We start from the raw sequence: 6,530 nt of genomic DNA, 5'->3' as shown, positions 1-6,530 counted from the left end.
TTAGATAAATAGGATAATTGAAATGAACACACACTCTTAAAACTGCTGGGTTAAAAATAACCCAACTTGGGTTATTTTGGTAACCCAGCGCTGGGTCCAATATGGACCGATCCAACGCTGGGTTGTTTTAACCCAGCAGGGTTGGGTTATGGCTTTGACCCAGCATGTTGGGTTATATTTTCTACCCAAAAATGGGTTAAAATGACCCATGTTGTTGGGTTAATACTACTCAAAATGGGTTGGAAAAATACAACCCACCTTCTGGGTTATCTGTATTTTTTTTTTTTTTTACTAGATGTTTTGCATTATGAAATGTATTGATGAAATTATGAAATAATCACGCACATAACATCTCAGCATTTTGTTTTTATTGCTACAAGCCAAATATATCACTTAAGACAAAATTAAACAGTTCAATACATTTCAGTTAACATTACATGACAGCTACAGTTTATTGGAAAATAGTGTCGGGCACACTGACTTTGATGAATTTACTGTTTATCAAATGAGACAAGAAGCTAGCACTGCGGTCCCTCTGCCGCATCAAAAAAACAAAGAAAAAAAAAAGATGCTGTATTTCTCCGACATGCTGTATCAACGTTACCGTTTAAAACACTTTCCAAGTTAGTGGGGATGTATACCGCTCCAAACCAACATTAAAAACGTAGTAAGCTTCCCTCAGAGTTTAGTTTTGTTTCTAAACTATGTGTAAAATGAGCGGTGACGTTAAATCATCTGTGTGACGTTTGTTTTCAGGTAACTTTACTGTTTACATTGTGAGAAGGAGGAAATGGTTCTAACATTTCACTTTAGATGTGTGTGAATGTCACCAGGAGTCATTTATATAGTTATATTTTATAGTGATCCATTATCTGTTCAAAAAATTTTCTATTCAAAAAAAAAAACATAGAAAATAAATATTTGTGTGTGCTGGAAAGTCGTTAGAAAATATGAAATTGGAATCGGCTAAAATCGATATCGGCAGATCAAACTCAATGAAAAATTGGAAATTTGAAACAGCCTAGTAAGTTGAAATCGGTGCATCTCTATTTATTACATCATTAAACGGACAAAATAGTCACAATTTCTCAAACTTCATGCATTGAACTATCAACTAGCAATCTGAGCTCTCATTAATTTGACAGTGTTTGATTCAAGTCCTGGTATCTGAAAGACGGTAGTCTAGATGAACTCCCAAAATTTAGCACAAAGTTGACATTGAACAACAATCCCAGCACCACAACACAACATTTTATTTTGTAAGATTCTAGCTCACCATGCCTGGAGTGTCCACTAAGCATGGAAACTCTGTGCTAATGTCTACCATTGATGTAGTCCCATTTGCTGGGATCCACTGGGCCCTATGGATGGCAGTCTCCAGCATGTGTTGGCCAACCTGGGACTGTGGCCAGATGTTATTCTTCAGTCACTCCGTCAATTGGATGGCCCGCTCTGGAGTTCTAGTTGGTTCTGTGAGGAGCAGAGAAATCGATAAGTTCTACCAAGCTGTGACATATTAAGATATCTAATGTTTTAATAGAGTGGGCCGGTTTCCCATACAAGAATCAAGCCTAGCCCTAGACTACAAGAACAATTAAATGAACAGTTATGTAAAAAGTTTAATCTCTGTATATGAAACTGGCCCATAGAGTTCAAGTAAGAAGTACTTGTTATGTTGCAAACAGGAGAGAGGATAAGTCAAATCCACTTCTAAATGCAACATGAATTGGATTGAAATGGAGGAGCAAGACATCTTGCTGTACCTGGTAAAATGACTCTGGTGTCTTGTGGCACTTGTGATGTTAAATGTACTCGTCTGCCAGAGTGGAGTCTTTTTCAGACATTACGGAGATGCTCTTCCAGAAAGCCTGTTGTGGGTTTATGCCCTCTCCCTGGGGTGAACCATGCGTCGTCCTAAAGTTTAGAAGTAAACAAAAATGATAAAAAAAAAAAAAAAGAATTCAAACACATTAGGTAATAACTAAGCCAGAAGCAACTCTGAAAGTAAGAGCTGAAGTAAAAATTAGGATAAAGCTGAGCCAATAATAGAATAGCTCTTGCCTTACATGTCCTGCCTGATTCTGCACAAAAAGCTCAAACTTGGTTGATGTTTTCTTTCTAAAGATGATCGTATTGTGTTGTAAGGTTTAAGCCCATGTTTTTTAGGGTAACTCCCTTCACTTTACCGCCAGTATCAACACATGAAGCCACCTTGTCTTGAGAAGCTTGTGGTTTGTTGTTCACTTTTAACTCACTTTGCGTTATCTTTTTATCTCTTTTTCCTCTTGCACTCATAAATGCTACTCTCACCGCTCGCTTTCCTTCTGCGGCCACACTGTCCCTGATTTAAGGCACCTGCCACACTACTCTCATAACAGGTTTTTAACCCCCATATTACGTGATACACTGCTTTCTCACCAACCATCACAGCCCTAGCAGGGATTGTCACATTTGCTTTAGGTCAGATCATTATTGTGTGGTTAAAAACTTCCATAGCCTGTGCCTTGACAGTCCTTCAGGCATGGAAACTGATCCACAATTGATGATGCCAGCATAGCCTTTGCACCTGAAGATGGACTTGACAACAATATGAATTTTATTAACATTTAACACTACCACATAACACAATATATTGACAGTTTTTTTTACAGTAATTATCAAAAAAATAATATAAAATAAAAAATAAATCAAGATTGCACTAACTGATCCCAGATCAAAGGGATGAGATAAGTAGTTTAGATGCACTTCACATTAGTGAAGAACTAGCCCACAACTTAAAAATAATAAAATAATCTGTGTGTGAAAAATACTTACTTCTCTCCAAAGTGCACAACTAGTGGGACACAAGTATCCGGACCATGGCACGTCTTTCATTATTTATGTGATTCTGTTCCTCAGGACCACTAACCATGCATTTTCCATCAGCTGTCTTAAGGATCTCATGGATATTCTATAAAAATGATTAATGAACAGAGAAAGAAAGTATACACATATATATGAATATCATGACTATGCCTCTGACTTACATCAAAATTGTCCAATCAAAGTGAAGCTTTTAAAAAGCTTCTCACTCAATTAAAAATAAGTTATTCAAGATAAATTACCATGAACTTACAAATGTTGCTCCTTGTTCCAAAGAAGCTCTGTGTTGCTCTGAAGGCAGCCGGTTCGGGGCTGGGACTTGAATCCTTAAAAGTATATCAAAGAAATAACAGCTTCATTACCAGGTTCCATTCCACAAAATCAATATTTTGTATTGCTTAGTATACATACTAGTTGATATAACTTTTCCACAGCAATATCAAGTCTGATTATAGATCATATTACTAAGATGAGTTGCAATAAATAAAGTAGCATATGTCATGACCTGCCCCCACTGCTAAAAAAAATCCTAAAGGAAACACTGTAATCTACAACAGAACTAATGCAGCCCAGCATAGTGAAGTATAGGCAGTACAGACTCTAGCATCCCTGAAATGATTTGTCACTTTCAAGACTACAAATCAACACAAAAACAGCAAAAAATAATCAGTAAAAAATCTAAAAACGCAACTTTGTCCATCCTATTTAAGCATGTGTCACCCAAGATACTGTAATACATATTTCCATAGTACAGCATTTTCTTCAGACCACAGGTTACAAAGTCTAGGGATGATAATCAACTGTTAAAAAGACTGAATTTGAGTACAAGCCGACAATACTAGCTAGCTGCTACTGCTAAGTTTAGTTCAACATTAGTCTCGCTTTGCCAGACCATCTACATTATGAAAATGTAGCTACAGCTTATCCATATTAAGCGTCACGTTACACAATACACTTACATTCAAATATGCGCTAATATTGTAGAAACACAACCGTCTCGTTATACTTCTAATTATTGTAAAAAACCGCTAGCTTGATTTTATGCTGACTCACTTGAGGCTAGGCTAACGTTAGCTAACATTACCTTAACTACATATTAACAATACAGAAATAAACCTAAACACAAACATACCTCGTAACTGTTAGGCTGCTTAACACATAGGAGGGGGCAAGTCTCTACTTTATCATTGTCCTCTTTTGCGTTATTATCAGGTTTTATAAAAAGTCCGAGAGCTCAGGCTATAACGCTAACGCTTCCTATTTGCCTCCTCCTCTCCGTCATCTTCACTGTCAAGTGCGTCAATCAATCATGACGTTCGGGATGCTAAATAATACTCATAACGTTAACCCTATATAGTTAATTCCGTGTAAGGAGTAATGTGTGTTTACAGTTAGGAACCAAAATAGCAATATAGAGATTTACTAGCTAACGTTAAAGGAGAGGCATTTAGCTAGCTAGCTACAACATAAGTTTTAAACTCTTGAGCCAACGGCTAATTGTTAACGTTAATGTCCTTATAGCTCGCTGGCTAAAGGGAACTAACGTTATGGTTAAACATACAGAGAGCTAAGTTAATGCTAACATGTCTTTCAGTTCACACTATCATTAAAATTGTCTGGCTATAATAACCTATTTTTATTGTTTTACCGTCTGAAACTGATCACTTACCGGCAGCTATGGTCGTTGACGTCCTGGCGCCTTCTGTCCAGAAATGGCGGAAGAACGAGCCTCGCTTTCATTTAACCCATTGTGTTGGGTCACAATCTTTGACCCAACGTTGGGTCAAATCTACCCAACCTATAACCCAACAGCCTTAACCCAGCAATTGGGTTATTAAAATAACCCAGCGTTTTTTAGGGTGCACTTAAAGACAAAGTGCAACCAATGAATCTGTCTTCTTATATATGGTGTGGGCAAGTCAAGAAGTTCATACACTGATGAGTTGTAAATGCACAGTTAAGAATAAATCTACACAATCTATTATACACTCTATTAAGAAGAGTAAGAGAGGAATTAGAAGCAATGCAGTACACTGACTCAGCATAATCCATTATTGGCAATATAAGTTGAAGGGCAATTCTTTTTCTGACCTTAAATGGAAAACAGTTTCTTGAACGGAAAAGAAGAATAAGACTATAATTCAATTTATGTACAATATGATTAATATGATAATGAAAAGAAAATTCAGAGTCAAAGTATAAGCCCAGGTATTTAATATGGTCAACTTTCTGCAATGTAATGCCATCAAGACAAGAAATACGAAATTAATGTGATTTGTATTTAAGTTTAATGTTCTGTCGAGTGCCAAAAATCATAGTATGTGTTTTGGTTTTATTGAGAAGTAACTTATTAACTGCAAGCCAGTTTTGTAAGTTACTAAAATCAGACAAAGTCTGTTTCAATCTGTACTAAACTGTATGTACAGTACTGTATCTGTACTGTATGTGAAGTGTATATAACCGTATCATCAGCATAAAGCTGAACAGAACACTTACAGATAGAGGGAAGATCATTAATAAATATGGAAAAAAGAAGTGGACCAAGTGTTGATCCTTGAGGCACACCACACTGTTGAGTTAGAGTGTCAGATTTGATTCCATTAATAACAACACATTGTTTTCTATTGTGAAGGTATGAGTTAAACCAGAGTAATGCAGTGCGTGAAAGGCCAATAGCGTAAAGTTTATCTAGAAGAATGTAATGACTGACCAAATCAAAAGCCTTTGTCAAATCAATGAAAATAGCACCAGTTAGTTCCAAATTGTCCGAGGCGGTAAGAATATCGTTGGTTAGTTTTAGCAGTGCAGTAGTTGTAGAGTGATTTGAATGAAAGTCAGACTGAAAAGGTGAACGGATATTGTTTTCATTAAGCTAGCATAACAATTGATTATAAATTAATTTTTCGAACACTTTGACAACAGAACTGATAATAGAAATTTGTCTATAGTTGTTCAAATCTAGTACCTCGCCTCCTTTATGTAAAGGAATAATGCGTGAACATTTCCAGATATTGGGTAATTCATAGGTAGACAAAGACATATTAAAAAGATCACATAAAGGATACATAAGTACATGAGATGATAATTTTAAGAATCTAGCTTCGATACCATCCAACCCAGAACCAGTACTAATTTTAAGATCATTAATAACATTCTGTACCTCAACAGGTGTGATAAGCCTAAAAGAAAATATACTGTTAATAGTCAGTGATTTATTAGGTTGTAAATTACCACAAATAGATGATTCAGGTAATATAGAAGAGACTGATGAAAAGTGAGTATTAAAGGCTTGGGCCATTAAAAGAGGTTCTTGTAAGATTTCATTATTAACTTTAATTTGATTAGGTACAGATTTAACAGATGCATTAGTTATTGATTTTATCTTGGACCAAAATTGTTTAGGATTTTTGAAGTCTTCAATAAGAGATTCTTTGTAATAGTTAGATTTGGCATTTCTAGTCATAGTTTTACTTAAATTTCGTAACCTCCTATAATCATCCCAATCAGCAGGGTTCTTAGACTTATGAAATGTGGCCCAGTTAGCATCTCTGTGCCTGAAAAGTCTAATTAAATCAGCACTTATCCAGGGAAGGTGCCTACCTTTTACTTTAATAGTTTTCAGAGGAGCATGTTTGTCAATAACTGTATTCAATTCAGAAAGTAAAAAA

General features: G+C 35.9%; 1 long non-coding RNA gene across 2 annotated transcripts; it reads right to left on the bottom strand.

Moving 5' to 3' along the window:
• Positions 1–936: 936 nt before the first annotated feature.
• On the bottom strand, positions 937–4,714 carry LOC114550254 (uncharacterized). Of its 2 annotated transcripts, none has more exons than XR_003691657.1 (5): positions 4,532–4,714; positions 3,116–3,188; positions 2,815–2,950; positions 1,764–1,914; positions 937–1,470 (listed from the first exon to the last, which is right to left on the bottom strand). It is a non-coding gene; the product is annotated as an uncharacterized LOC114550254 (long non-coding RNA). The 2 variants fall into 2 exon arrangements; XR_003691658.1 differs by lacking the exon at positions 4,532–4,714 and adding an exon at positions 3,995–4,400.
• Between the last annotated feature and the right edge of the window lie 1,816 nt (positions 4,715–6,530).

The sequence above is a fragment of the Perca flavescens genome, chromosome 23 (assembly GCF_004354835.1).
Source record: "Perca flavescens isolate YP-PL-M2 chromosome 23, PFLA_1.0, whole genome shotgun sequence".
NCBI lineage: Eukaryota > Metazoa > Chordata > Actinopteri > Perciformes > Percidae > Perca > Perca flavescens.
This window is presented reverse-complemented; position numbering and strand designations above follow the sequence as displayed.